This window comes from Sciurus vulgaris, assembly GCF_902686455.1.
Source record: "Sciurus vulgaris genome assembly, chromosome: 5".
Taxonomy (NCBI): Eukaryota; Metazoa; Chordata; class Mammalia; order Rodentia; family Sciuridae; genus Sciurus; species Sciurus vulgaris.
Window position 1 is genome coordinate 69,361,275 of NC_136465.1, and position 15,883 is coordinate 69,377,157.

The 15,883-nt window shown below is 33.2% G+C and overlaps 1 protein-coding gene, 1 long non-coding RNA gene and 1 pseudogene across 3 annotated transcripts in view; 2 read left to right on the top strand and 1 right to left on the bottom strand.

The window, feature by feature from the left end:
* LOC306661376 (voltage-dependent L-type calcium channel subunit alpha-1C-like) overlaps positions 1-15,883 on the bottom strand; it is a 448,729-nt gene that overhangs the window by 265,054 nt on the left and 167,792 nt on the right. The window lies entirely within an intron of this gene.
* The window catches only part of LOC306661381, a 448,014-nt gene that overhangs the window by 211,502 nt on the left and 220,629 nt on the right, over positions 1-15,883 (top strand). The gene's annotated exons all lie outside the window — the stretch shown is intronic.
* On the top strand, positions 9,436-10,709 carry LOC306663050 (lupus La protein homolog; annotated as a pseudogene). Its single transcript has one exon. The product of its transcript is annotated as a lupus La protein homolog (transcript).

Consider the following 15,883-nt stretch of genomic DNA (forward strand, 5'->3'; position numbering starts at 1 on the left):
TCAGAAAAATTGACAAACTAAATAGTTTGTTCTTTGAAAAAATAAACAAAATTGATAAACTCTTAGCCACACTAACAAAGAGAAGGAGAGAGAACACTCAAATTACTAAAATTTGGAATGAACAAGGAAATATCACAACAGACAAAATTGAAATACAAACCATAATTAGAAGCTATTTTGAAAATCTGTACTCCAACAAAATAGAAAATCTCAGACATCAACAGGTTTCTAGAGACATAGGAATTACCTAAAATGAACCAGGAGGACAAAGACAATTTAAATAGATCAATTTCAAGTAATGAAATAGAAGAAGTCATCAAAAGCCTACCAACAAAGAAAAGTCCAGGACCAGATGGATTCTCAGCCGAGTTCTACAAAACCTTTAAAGAAGAGCTCATTCCAATACTTCTCAAACTTTTCCAAGAAATAGAAGAGGAGGGAACCCTCCCAAACTCATTCTGTGAAGCCAATATCACCCTGATACCTAAACCAGACAGAGACACATCGAGGAAAGAAAATTTCAGAACAATATCCTTAATGAACATTGACGCAAAAATTCTCAAAAAAACTTAGCAAATCACATACATAAATATATTAAAAAGATAGTGCACCATGATCAAGTGGGTTTTATCCCAGGGATGCAACATTTGGAAATCAATAAATGTCATTCACCATATCAACAGAATAAAGGTCAAGATTCACATGATTATTTCAATAGATGCAGAAAAAGCATTTGATAAAGTACAGCATCGCTTCATGCTCAAAACACTAGAAAAAATAGGGATAGTGGGAACATTCCTTAATATTGTAAAGGCCATCTATGCTAAGCCCATGGCTAATATCATTTTAAATGGTGAAAAACTGAAAGCATTCCCCCTAAAAACTGGAACAAGGCAGGGATGCCCTCTTTCACCACTTCTATTCAACATTGTCCTTGAAACTCTAGGCAGAGCAATTAGACAGACCAAGGAAATTAAAGGGATACGAATAGGAAAAGAAGAACTCAAACTATCCATGTTTGCTGATGACATGATTATATACTTAGAGGAACCTGGAAATTCCACCAGAAAACTCTTAGAACTCATAAGTGAATTCAGTAAAGTACCAAGTTGCAAGATCAATGCTCATAAATCCAATGCATTTTTATACATAAGTGTTGAATCTTCAGAAAGATAGGAAAACTACCCCCATTCACAATAGCTTTGAAAAAAATAAAATACTTGGGAATCAATCTCACAAAAGAGGTGAAAGACCTCTAATGAGAACTACAGAACACTAAAGAAAGAAATTAAAGAAAACCTTAGAAGATGGAAAGCTCTCCCATGTTCTTGGATAGGCAGAAATAATATTGTCAAAATGGCCATACTACCAAAAGTGCAGATTCAATGCAATTCCAATTAAAATCCCAATGATGTACCTTTCAGAAATAGAGCAAGCAATTATGAAATTCATCTGGAAGAATAAGAAACCCAGAATAGCTAAAGCAATCCTTAGCAGGAAGAGTGAAGCATGGGGTATTGCAATACCAGAACTTCAACTATACTACAAAGCAATAGTAACAAAAACAGCATGGTATTGGTACCAAAATAGACAGGTAGATCAATGGTACAGAATAGAGGACATGGACACAAACCCAAATAAATACAATTTTCTCATAGTAGACAAAAGTGCCAAAAATATGCAATGGAGAAAAGATAGCCTGTTCAACAAAAGGTGCTTGGAAAACTGGAAAACCATATGGAACAGAATGAAACTAAACCCCTATCTCTCACCCTGCACAAAAATCAACTCACAATCGATCAAGGACCTTGAAATCAGACCAGAGACCCTGTATCTTGTAGTAGAAAATGTAGGTCCAAATCTTCAACTTGTTGGCTTAGGATCAAACTTCCTTAACAGGACTCCTATTGCAGAAGAAATAAAAGCAAGAATCAAGAACTGGGATAGATTCAAGCTAAAAAGCTTTCTCTCAGCAAAGGAAACTATCAGCAATGTCAAGAGAGAGCCTACAGAGTGGGAGAAAATCTTTGCCACTCACACTTCAGAGAGAGCACTAATGTCCAGAATATATAAAGAACTCAAAAACTCTACACCAAGAATACAAATAACCCAATTAAAAAATGGGCTATGGAAATGAACAGACACTTCATAGTAGATCTACAAGCAATCAACAGATATATGAAAAAATGTTCAACATTTAGTAATAAGAGAAATGTAAATCAAATCTACACTAAGATTCCATCTCACCCCAATTAGAATGGCGATTATCAGGAATACTAGCAACAATAGGTGTTGGAGAGAATGTGGTGAAAAAGGTAGACTCATACATTGCTGGTGGGGCTGCAAATTAGTGCAGCCAATCTGGAAAGCAGTGTGGAGATTCCTTAGAAAACTTGGAATGGAACCACCATTTGACCCAGCTGTCCCACTCCTTTGCCTATACCCAAAGGACTTAAAATCAGCATACTACAGAGATACAGCCACAACAATGTTCATAACCGCTAAATTCACAATAGCCAGATTGTGGAACCAACCTAGATGTCCTTCAATGGAGGAATGGATAAAGAAACTGTGGTATATATATACAATGGAATATTACTCAGCCATAAAAAATAATAAAATCATGGCATTTGCAGGAAAATGGATGAAATTGGAGAATATCATGCTAAGTGAGATAAGCCAATGTCAAAAAACCAAAGGATGAATGATCTCGCTGATAAGCAGATGATGACACATAATGGGGGGCGGGAGGGGAACAAGAATGGAGGAAGGAGGGACTGTATAGAAGGATAAGAGAGGTGGGAGGGGTGGGGGGAAGAAAAAAAATAACAGAATGAATAAAAAACTATTACCCTAGGTATGATTACATTTGGAAATTGGATCCGTATGATTACACAAATGGTATGCCTCTATTTCATGTACAAACTGAGAAGCAAAATGAATCCCATTGTTTACAATAAAAATGAATTAAAAAAAAAAACTAGTGAATGCCCTTAACTTAGATGGTTTTTGAAGCCTATACATTTGGTATTGTTTGGCCCTTAAGCTTTTACATCTCTTAGCGTGGAGGACAAAGAAAGCTGTACATTATTGCTTGAGAGTGTGTACATTTAGACCAGATTTGTATTTGCATTGTCAGTATAGCAAATAGGTGAAAAAATATTAATACACTATTGTTTTTTTTTATTTTCTTTTTTTTTTCCGATTCAGCTTACATCTGAATTTATATCTCAATTTATGTTCATGAGAGTGGGGATTTTTTTACATGTCTACATTCTTTCTAATAAACTATTGGAAGACAAAATATTTCAGCTATCTTTCCTGGAGTAAATGACTTAAATTTACATATTCAAAGAGCCCACAGTTACAGAAAATATCCTAGTAAAATAGACTTTCAAGATAAAATATTCTCTGGGCCTTAAGACAAAAATATTTAATCATTTTAAAAGGGTCTGATTCTATAATTCAGAGGTAAAATACTTGTCTAGCAATGTGCAAGGCCCTGGGTTTAATCCCCATAACAGCAAATATACAAATTAACTAATTAATCAGGTAAACAATAGATCTAGAGATTTAATGCAATTTCTATTAAAATCCTAATGACATTTACAGAAACAGAAAAAACAATCCTAAAATTTCTTGTGAAACCAGAAAGATTCCAAATGGCGAAAGCAACCTTGAAAAAGAAAAATAAATACAAAAAAAAAAAAGCTAGAGGTATCTTATTTCCTGGTATCAAATTATATTATGAAGGCAAAATCATAAACATAGAATGGTCCTTGTATAAAGTCAGACACATGGACCAACAGAACAGAATTGAAAGCTGAGAAATAAATCCACACATACTTACATGATAAACTAGTTTTGAAAAAAGATGCTCAGAATACAAATTGGGAACTGAATCTCCATATGCAGGAGAATGAAATTGGATCCGTACATAATATACAAAAGTCACCTCAAACTGGGTCAAAGACTCAGATATAAAACCTGATACTGTCAAACCCTAGAATACAATAAATAGGTAAATCTTCTTGACATTTTACTTAGCAATGGATTTGACATTATAAGAATAGGCAATAAAGGAAAAATAATTAAATGTGACTACATCAAAACCAAAACTTTTTGTACTGCAAAGGGAAAAAACCAACAAAATGAGAAGGCAATGTTTTGAATAGAGAAAATATTTGCAGACCATATATTTGGTAAGGGGTTAATATCTGAAATATATATAGAACTCGTTACATCTCAATACCCCCCCACAAATTAATGGTCATGACTTAAATAGACATTCTTCCAAAGAAGATATACACATAGCTAATAAGTATTTGAAAGGGTGCTTAACATCACTAATCATTAGGGAATTGCAAATTAAAACCACAATCTGATATCACCAAAAGTCTTTTAGGATATCTCTTTATCAGAAATTCTGAGCCATAACAGGAGTTAGCAAGAATTTAGATACTTTCTAAATATACTTTCAGGTAGGAATGTAAATTGTTACAGGCACTGTGGAAAATAGTGTGATCGTTCTTCAAAAAATTAGAAATAAAACTACCCTATATTCCAGCATCCCACTTCTGGATATAAGTCCAAAGGAAATCACTATTTTGAAAAGACAATATTATAGCCAGGATATAGAAATGATCTAATTGATAACAGAAGAATTAATAAGGAAAACTTGAATTATACATATATATGGAATGTAATATTATTCGGCCTTTAAGAAGAAAGAAATCTTTGCCATTTGCAACATGGAATAACTTGTAGAACATTATGCTAAGTGAGACACAGAAAGAATGTGATCTTACCTGCTATAAAACCTTAAAAACATAATAATAAAGAGTAGAATGGTGGTCACCAGGGGATGAAAAGTAGGGGTAAAAGATGTTGCTCAAAGTGTACCAAAACTATTTTTTAGCCAACAGTTAAAAATTTGGAGAGTTCACATTTTTTTAAGTGGCATGTCCTCAAGGGGATGAGGGAAATAATGAAAAACATTTGCAAAACATTGCTACAGAAACAGCACATGAATATCTTTAAAATTCACAGGCTCATTTACAAAGCAACTTAGGAAGTTATATGAAGATTATTCAATCTCTATTTTTAACAGAATTAAAAAATGAAATACTTCTGAAAGTTTTAATGTCATCTACATCATTCATTACATTGCAGTATGATCAAAAAAACTGATTTACTTATCAAGAAAGTGTAGTATTTACTTAACAATGCAATGTCATTTTTCTTCAGAGGGGGAGAGGAAGATAGATATATTATGATCCTTCCTTTGACAACATGGATGAATCTGGAGGGTGTTACACTAAATAAAATAAGCCATACAAAAGGACTAATACTACCTATCATTCCACTTTCAGTAATCTATAGTCAATCTCAGAAACATGGAGTAGAATGGTTGCTGCTGGGCCTAGGGGAGAAGAGCAGGGAGTGTATGAAAAGTATAAAATTTCATATGTGCAGGATGAATAAGTCCTAGAAACCTAATATACAGCATTGTGTCTATTATTTTAAATACTGTATTATATATAAAGATTTGCTAAGAGCATAGATTTTATATATTAGTGTTTGTATCACAAAAGTAAAAAAAGAGGATGCATGAAAATAAAGGATGTGGAGCTCAAGAAAGTGATGCATCCTAGAGATACAGTTTTGAGAGTCATTGATATAATTGGTTTTCATTGTCATGGTAGTGATCAGACTTTTGAGGAGATTGGAGTGTGTAGAAATTAGGACAACCATAGAACACCAACTTCAATGGGAGGTAGAGAAATTTGAACTAGAAATGAAGACTAAGAAGATTTCATCGAAGAAATGGGAAAGCCAAGGAAGTAGAGGGGTGGTTTATGGGATTAGATTTGACCAAAGAGTATATAAGGTGAGAACTTATGTGTAAGTCTAATCATTTGAAGGAGTATGATTACTGTTGCCAGAAGAGTTACAGTAGAGTAGGTCAGTGCAAAATGGCAGGGAAGGCATGACCAAGTAGCACTGCTGGCTGATTCTCTGACCTCTTCCTTGCCAAATTTCACCTCCCCTGAGTTCATAATAAATCAATAAACTTCCTGGTATAAAATACTCTTCATACACAAAAATAAAAGTAATTTCTTCATAAACTTGAACATGGAGCAGCATTCAGGCAAGTACTGGAGGTACTGGAAAGAATGAAAAAGGAGGAGATGGGATAACAGTCATCAAATACAATATGGAAATTTTACCCTTGTTTCAGGTTTTGGAATTAATGGCTCATATACAGCAAGTCTTATTATTAGCAAGTCTTATTTATTTGAATTTTAGTTATTCAACTAAGAAAATATATGTAATCTATTAATAATAATCACTACTCAATACTTGTTATTTTACTTGAAATCTCATTATCTTTTCTACTCTGTATTTTACAATATAAAATAGAGAACAGAAAATAACTTACGTGCCTGCTTGTTCCTACAGTCAATAAACTGACAGTTCTATCTATATGAATTTTAGGACTTAGACAAAATAAAGACCACCTTTCATTCCAAAAACCTGTGCAATGTATGCATTTATGACATACTTTTTTTTCTAGATCTTAAACATTCTGTGGAAATAACTCAATTAAACTGTAAGTTTTTCTCATATATATATTTGCCTAGAATTAAACTTTCACAAAGGAAATTATCAAAATTTTACTTCAGGAAAATTATGATTATAGAAAAGTGCAGAAAAGTAATATGTGTTTTAAAAATTTAGAAAACATTTATATTGCTCTTTCATAATGACCATTTTGTTCACAACTAACACACCTTTATTTTCTTCCTTATAATTACCAGAGATTTGAAAAGGCATTTCTACTAGCTGTTGACATGGGTGTGTGAGACCTGTTTATGAGATGATTTTGTGCCTTCAATTCTAAGGCTAAGTTGTTAGCTTTTGTGACCATTAAAAAGGATTAGTGTCATTTGCAGCTTTAGACACATGGTGGGAAAGCGTCATTCCATCTTTGTTAGCAGCTTTGCCTTCCTGATACTGGCCAATAGCCAATAGCCATCTAGTATCTTTTGACTTGTTGACATTTTCCTTACCAGGGTCCAAAGGATCTTTTATGTATTCTATGAATTTATAGTTCTTGAATTTTTCTCCTCATGTACCTTGATGTGAGGTACAATATAATCTATATAATGAGCTTAAATGTCTTTCTAATCCATTCTCTGAAAAAGTGGTGTACAGCTACAGAATACAGGATACAGAAAAAAAAAAGTCATAGACTGTGAATGTCCTCAGTATGTCTCATAGGTTTTAGTGAAAAGTAACAAATTATAAATGTTCTCACAGGTATTTTTTTTGCTGACTAATATTCCATTGTGTATATATACATTTTGGTTTTTTTAAATTCATTTTTATTGTAAACAAATGGGATACATCTTGTTTCTCTGTTTGTACATGAAGTAGAGGCATACCATTTGTGTAATCATACATTTACCTAGGGTAATAGTTTTGATTCATTCTGTTATTTTTTTCTCCCCCCCACCCCTCCCACCTCTCTTATTCTCTATAGAGTCCCTCCTTCCTCCATTCTTGCCCCCTTTACACCCCCTATATGTGTCATCATCCGCTTATCAGTGAGCTCATTCATCCTTTGGTGTTTTGAGATTGGCTTATCTCACTTAGCATGATATTTTCCAACTGCATCCATTTGCCTGCAAATGCCATAATTTTATAATTCTTTATGGCTGAGTAATATTCCATTGTATATATACACCACAGTTTTTTTTTTTTTTAATCCATTCATCAATTGAGGGGCATCTAGGTTGGTTCCAAAATCTGGCTATTGTGAATTGAGCAGCTATGAACATTGTTGTGGCTGTATCTCTGTAGTATGCTGATTTTAAGTCCTTTGGGTATAGGCCAAAGAGTGGGATAGCTGGGTCAAATGGTGGTTCCATTCCAAGTTTTCTAAGGAATCTCCACACTGCTTTCCAGAGTGGCTGCACTAATTTGCAAACCCACCAGCAATGTATGAGTGTACCTTTTACCCACATCCTCACCAACACCTATTGTTGCTAGTATTCTTGATAATCGCCATTCTAATTGGGGTGAGGTGGAATCTTAGGGTAGTTTTCTCACAGGTATTTTTAAAGTAACTATAGTATAAAATACATCTAAGAAGTTATAAATTCACATATAATGGAATTCTTTCATTTATTAATACAAAACAGTAAAAATGGCTAGGATTTCTTCCAGATCTTTGTGCTTTGTAACAGATTCTTCTTGTTTTGGAAGATCTTGTGCCACAGTTAGGTCAGGTGAACAAATCTTTTCCTGATTTCAAAGCATATTCTACCTGACAGCAATTCCATTGTTATCAAAGAAACAAGAGAGCAAAAGCTTCTTGAAAAGAAGAAAAAATTCTGGAAGGCTCTTTTATGTGACTCTTTTGTACTATGAAGACATTTTGTAGTTTAAGCTTTTATGCTCTTTTTGTTTTGTTTGTTTTGGTACTGCCGATTTAACCAGGGGCACTTTACCCCTGAGCTACATCCCCAGTCATTTTTAAAACTTTTTGTTTTGAGACAGAGTCTAAGATGCTCAGGTCCTTGTTAAACAGTTAAGTCTGGTCTTGAGTTGCTGAGGTTACAGGTGTGCACTGCCATGCCTGGCTAGCTTTCATTTTTTATGTTTCTACGGGTTCATCACATTAGCTTACTTGTATTGAGTTTGATAATTAAATTCTAAATTTACATCATTCAGTTACACTGTATTTTCGTTGATCATGAAAACAAAAATCTTTTCAATTTCAAAAGTGTGGATATTCTGACATTTGTCATTCGTACTTTGTTATGTCTAATGAGCCAGCAAAATACTAATATTAGTATACTGAAGGAAGGTTTATTATTTTTATTAAAATCTACACAGGTTGATATCACAATATTAGAAATTATAACACGTTTTCGGTTTTCTGACTTCATTTACTTTCCTTTCTTATTTCTGCCCTCTCACCTTTGCTGATTATTCATCCCAATAAAGCTAAATGTTCCTAATTTTTTTCATGTCTATAGTCCTGATTTTTTTTTTCTGGCCAAGATAACAACTCAGTGGTACTTAAATGTTTGGTGTCTGGAAGAATTTCTCTGTTAAGGTACTATATTGTTCTGTGATTCTGATTTTATTAATAATTAATAAATGTAAACATCAAGCTACTAAACTTTTTTTTTCAAATTAGACCTCTTTTAGCATTTAGTTTGTTTAGTCTTCAAGTATCAATATAAAGTCTCCATGTTAGCTCAAATTTCCTTAATCCAAATAGAATGCTGATGGGCAAAACTAACCCTACCCTATCGTCCATAGGATTTTTATGTTGTAGAAGATAAAATATCAAAAAGGAAAGGACAGTTTTACTTTCCTTTTTTAAAAATATTTTTTAAGACAGTGCTGCAAAGTGGAGACGTTAGGTTGTTGTTAGTGAGCTTGTGGTGCACTTGTGGGGCCTGGACCTTAAAGATAGCCACAATGGCTGAAAATGGTGATAATGAAAAAATGGCTGCTCTGAAGGCCAAAGTCTGTCATCAAATTGAGTATTATTTTGGAGACTTCAATTTGGCACGAGACAAATTTTTAAAGGAACAGATCAAGTTGGACGACGTCTCGGTATCCTTGGAAATAATGATAAAATTCAACAAGTTAAACCACCTAACAACAGACTTAAATGTAATTGTGGAAGCATTGAGTAAATCTAAGGCAGAACTTATGGAAATCAGTGAAGAAAAAACTAAAACCAGAAGATCTCGAAGCAAACCCCTCTCAGAAGTGACTGATGAGTATAAAAATAATGTAAAAACCAGATCTGTTTATATTAAAAGCTTTCCAACTGATGCAACCCTTGATGACATAAAAGAATGGCTAGAAGATAAATGTCAGGTACTGAATATTCAGATGAGAAGGACATTGCACAAAGCATTTAAGGGATCAATATTTGCTGTGTTTGATAGCGTTGACTCTGCTAAGAAGTTTGTAGAGAACCCTGGCCCAAAGTACAAAGACAGAGATTTGCTAATACTTTTTAAGGAAGATTACTTTGCAAAGAAAAATGAAGAAAGAAAGCAAAATAAAGTGGAAGCTAAGTTAAGAGCTAAGCAAGAGCAAGAAGAAAAACAAAAGTTAGCAGAAAATGCTGAAATGAAATCTCTAGAAGAAAAGATCTGATGTTTGCTGAATTTTTCAGGTGACTTGGATGATCAGACCTGTAGAGAAGATCTGCATATCCTTTTTTCAAATCATGGTGAAATAAAATGGATAGACTTTGTTAGAGAAGCAAAAGAGGGATTTATTCTTTTTAAAGAAAAAGTCAAGGAAGCACTGGATAAAGCCAAAGATGCAAACAATGGTAATCTACAATTAAGGAACAATGAAGTGACTTGGCAAGTACTAGAAGGAGAGGTGGAAAAGGCAGCTTTGAAAAAAATCATGAAAGACCAACAAGAATCCCTAAACAAATGGAAGTCAAAAGGTCACAGATTTAAAGGAAAAGAAAAGGGTAATAAAGCTGCCCAGCCTGGGTCTAAAGGAAAAGTCCAGTTTCAGGGCAAGAAAATGAAATTTAATAATGATGAAGACCGTGATGAAAATGGTGCAGCAGGAACAGTGAAAAGAGCAAGAGAAGAAACAAAGAAGAGCCTGCATCAAAGCAGCAGAAAGCAGAAAATGGTGCCGGAGACCAGTAGTTTTAGTAAATATTTTTTTTTTAATTCATTGTAGTTAGATTTTAAGCTGCTTTTGTCTTTGGAAACTTTTAAAAAGAAAACAAAATTAGGTCCACTTCAAAGTCCACTTGTAAAAAAAAGAAAAATTTTGTTTAACTTGTCTTTTTTCGTGATATCCAAGTGAGGGTGTTTTGTTTTGTTTTGTTTTTTAACAAAAGTTCAAAGTTTAAAGTTTAACAAAGTCCAAAGTTCATTCTGTTTGTGTTCAGAAGATTCAAATATCAAAAGGAAGATTTTTCCACTAAATTGCCTTTGTAATATGAGAATGTATTAGTACAAACTAATAAAATATATACTATATAAAAAGAAAAAAATATTTTTAGTTGTCTATGTACCTTTATTTTTTATTTATTTTTATGTGATGCTGAGGATCAAACCCAGTACCTCACACATGCAAGGCAAGCACTCTACCACTGAGCCACAACCCCAGCCCTTACTGTCCTTTTGATTTGTAGAAATGAACAGTTATTATTCAGAGTGCTGAATCCTTATTTTCCATATAAAACTTTGTTTACTGTCCAATATCTTCTTTAAGAATGCTCAAAAGATAGAGCATTGAGGCTTTGGATTCAAATTGTCTAAAAACATTTATTATTTTTTTATAGTTTGATTCTCACAATTTGAATTTCATGGGGGTGGAAATGATCAAAATATATGCATATATGAATATGCCACAAAAAAACCCATTGTTCTGTATAATTAATATGTACTTTAGTTTTTATTATTTTATTTATTTTTAAATAAAAATAAATAGATACAAGTGAAAAAACAAATTTCATTCATCCAGAGGCCTGTAGCCTATATTCTATGAATTCTTATCTCTTTTTTGAAAATAAAAAGTGTGTAACATAAACAGGATTATCCCTACTTAAAAATGATTTTCTATGCTTATGATATATCTTAAGGACAAAATAATATCAAGGAGGTCTCCAAAAAGGAAATATCAGTTAACCTGAACATAGTGCTTTTTTGCATTAATGTCTATCAGAGATAAAGAGGTTTAAGACATATAACATGACAAAAAAGTTGATGTGGAATTGTGTTTTTAATGTCTAAGAGCATATCTGCAAACAGTTTTAGTTCTTCTTTACAACTTGGATGTCTCTTATTTTTCTTGCTTAATAATTCTGACTAGAACTTTCTAGTACCATGTTGAATAAAGCATAGAAGTGGACATGCTGATTTGTCCCTGATCTTAGGGGAAAAACTATGAGTTTTGCACCATAAAGTATGATGTTCACTGTGGGGTTTTCATGTATAGCTTTTACACATTATGTGGAAGTAGTTTCTTTCAATCCAAATTTGCTAATAGTTTTTGTCATGAAAAAGTGGTAAATTTTGTCCAATATTTCTTCTACCTCAATTGAGACAATTATGTAGTTTTCTACCCTTCCTTCTGTTTATGTGGTTTATTATACTGATCAATGTTGATATGTTCATCTATCCTTGCATTCCAGGAATGAATTCCACTTAGACATGGTGCATACTCTTTTCATTATGCTGCAGAACTCAGTTTACTATTATTTTTGTTGAACATTTTTGTATCAATGTTGATAAAGAGATAATGGTCTGTAGTTCTCTTGTGTTTTTGTCTAGCTTTGGTATTAGGGTAATTCTGGCCTTAAAGAATGAGCTAGGATAGGTCTCCTCTTCAAGTTTTTGGGATGATTTGAGGAGGATTGGCATTAGTTTTTCTTTAAATGTTTGGTATATTTCACCAGCAGAGCCATTAGTTGGAGTCTTTTTCTTTGTCTGGTTTTTGATTATTGTTTCAATCTCTTACCACTTCCAGGTCTGTCCAGATTTTGTTTCTTGACTTAGTTTTAGTAGACTTTGTTTCCAGCAGTTTGTCCTTTTCACATAAGTTCTCCTGTCTGTTGGCACACAAGTTGTTTATAATACTCCAATAATCCTTTTATTTTCTGTGGAATTAGTAGTAATAATATCCCAATTTTTACAATTTTAGTCTTCTCCCTGTTTTTCTTGGTTAATTTTTGTTGATCTCATTGATTTTTAAAAATAACCAACATTTGGTATCTTTGATCTCTATTTTGTTCATCTCTGCTTTAATTCTTGTTAATTTCTTCCTTCTCTGACTTTGGGTTCAGATTGCTGTTCTTTTGTCTATGTGAAGTCAGGCTATTGATTTGAGATCTTTCTTTCTTTTTAAAGTGAGCATTTGTAACTTTCACCCACAGTGCTCCTTTCACTATATCCTATGTTTTGGGATTGTAGAGTGTTCACCTCCGTATTTCTCCAGTGTTTTCTAATTTGTCTTGTGATGTCTTCCTTGATCCCTTGATTGGCGATTGAGTTTTTAATTTCAATAGATTTGTGAATTTTCTGGTTTAACCTCTGTTACTGATTTATAACTTTATCCTGTTGTGGTAGGAGAAGATGCTTTATATTATATCTGTCTTTTTAATCCTATCTAAATTTAGTTTGTGGCCTAACATATATTGTGAAAGCTGTATCATGTACTTAAGAAGAATTAGATGGGCCTGGAGTTGTGGCTCAGTGGTAGAGTGCTTGCCTGGCTTGTGTGAGGCACTGGGTTCGATTCTCAGCACCACATGTAAATAAATGAATAGAATAAGTGTCCATCAACATCTAAAAAAATATTTAAAAAAAGAAGAAGAAGATATTTTTTGATATTGGACAGAGTGTTCTGTATATGTCTGTTAGATCTAATTTGTTTACTGGGTTAAGTGTTCTTTCTTACTTTTTAACTGGTTATTCTGGCAATAATTTGGAGCAGGATATTGATATCTTTATTATTGCAGAACCATATCTCCTTGAATTCTGCAAGTTTCTGACTGAAGTATTTTGATTATTAGATAAATGTTATTATACCTTTTGCTGCATTGATTTTTTTTAATTAACATAGAATGTGCTTTTTTATCCTTTATAACCTTTTAAAATGTAAAGTCTTTTTTGTCTGATATTTGTATAAGCATACCTGCTTGTTAGGGTTACTATTTTTTAGACTATTTGTGTCTTTGGATCTATAGTGAGTGGAATCTCTTGGAGATTGTATATAGTTGGATCATGTGTTTTAATCTTTATCTGTTTTGATTGGAAGTTTAACCTATTTATATTTAAAGTAATTTCTGGTAAGAAGGAATATCCATTTTTTTGTTCTCCATATATCTTATAGATGCCTTTTTTTTTTCTTCTTTGTAGTGCAAAGAATGAACCCAAGGTCTCATATATGCTAAGCAAGTGCTCTACTATAGAGCTACATCTCTAGCCTGTCTGATAGCTTTTATCTCTTTGATTTCCTGTATTATTGTCTTATGTGCTTAGTTGATATTTTTGTGGTTGAAAACTGGGCATTTGAATCTCATAATGTGATAACTCTGGTAATCCAGGATTTGCTATTTTGTTATTATTTTAATTTATGTATAAAAATGTTTTAGGCTGTATGTCAAAGATCATAATAATGTACAAAATTAAGGTCTTCTCAGGTTTTTTCTAAATCTGTGCCATTTATTCACTTGGTATATGTGGCCATTTTATAATTTTCTCCTATATGCAGTTGCTTTTGAGAGTCCTAGTTTTTAATGTTTGATTTACAAGAGAAAAATGAAGGAAAGAGATGAGGGTGCCAGCCCTTTAAATCTTCTGGCAGTCACTTCAGTCCAGAGGGGCTGTCCCCAATGAGATGAGTACATCAATGGCCCCCTACGTCAATTCATAATAAGAGTACAGATTCCTGGGTTTGGAGGGTCAGAGTACTTTTAGTCCACCAGTCAGTTGGCAGTGAACTGCTCTGGGTAGCTGCTAGTTTGCAAGAACTGAAATTCACCTTTTATTAAACAATTACCTGGAACTTTCATACCTCCCATAGACTCCAGAATTCTCAGATATGTTATCAGACAGATCCTGCCATTGTAGTTGTTACCTAGATTGAGAGACAGTTTCCTGGTGCTTCCTACTCTTCCATCTTCTCACAATCCTCCTCTGCCTTGCCTCCTGCTATAACTTTATATTTTTGCATTTATGCCTTTCATTCCTTGTTAGTTTTGGTATTTTCTTTGATCATTTGGTTTTATTTCTGTACACAGTTTTTATTGTTTGTTTGTTTTTAGTTGAATGTTGAATATAACATTAGAAAAACAGGGACAATTTGAGACTGTTTACAATTCTTTCTCCAGGAAGAATTTACTTTTCCTTTTGGCAGGTAGTTAGGGTAAAGTTTAGACCACCTTAATTTATTCTGAGATTGTTTGTTTGAAGTTGAGTTTCAGTCTCAGAGCTGTTTTTTTTTTTTTTATACTTATTTCAAAAGTGTAGCCCCTTAGGAGTACCTGATAAAACCCTTACTCATCAATAGGCCCTAATGTATACCCCCATACCTATAGCCCAGTGAGTCTAGTTAAAGTTCTATACATTTTCTTAGCATCTCACTCACTACTTTCTGTGAACTTTCAAGTCCACTTGGCCACCAATTCTAAGTTTGCAAATGTTTTGGAAAGGAAAAGCAGAACCAAATGTCAAGCTTATCTTTCTGGGCTTCACTTCTTTCCAGTGTCTTGGTCCCCCAAATAATCACTGCTTTAGCAGTGAGTAAGAAAAAAATAATCATCCAGATTTCATAGTTGCTTTTAACAGGAGTATAACCTTATCTAATGTAATTGGAACCAAACATTCTGCAGTATGGTTTTGGGAAGTGAGTGAGGAGTTAAACTTGGCATTAGCTTCTTTCTCATTCTGGGTAACTCCCTGAAGTATGCTATTATGTTTGAACTCATAATCACTACAAGCTTTAAATGTCACAAATTCAGCTTTTAGGCATGTTATATCATCAGTTTTATTTTCAAAATGAATCAAATTAAATGTAAAATATTCCATATATTCAGGTTTATCACTCAATTATAGAAAAAGTACTAGAGGAAAACCCCAATGTAAAGAAAATAAAATTTTGGCTCTTCTAGAAATTTAAGAATTGTTTTACTCTTTTAATAATGCATGTCTTTTCTCTTAATAATAGATATTTGTATTTATACCTGCTTAATTTTATAGACCGTCTTACTAAATGCCATGCCAAGTACTTCATGGTTATCAGCAACAAAATCACTATATCTCCTACAATTAAAGGAGCTAAACAAAGCAAAAACTATTCAAAGCTGTGA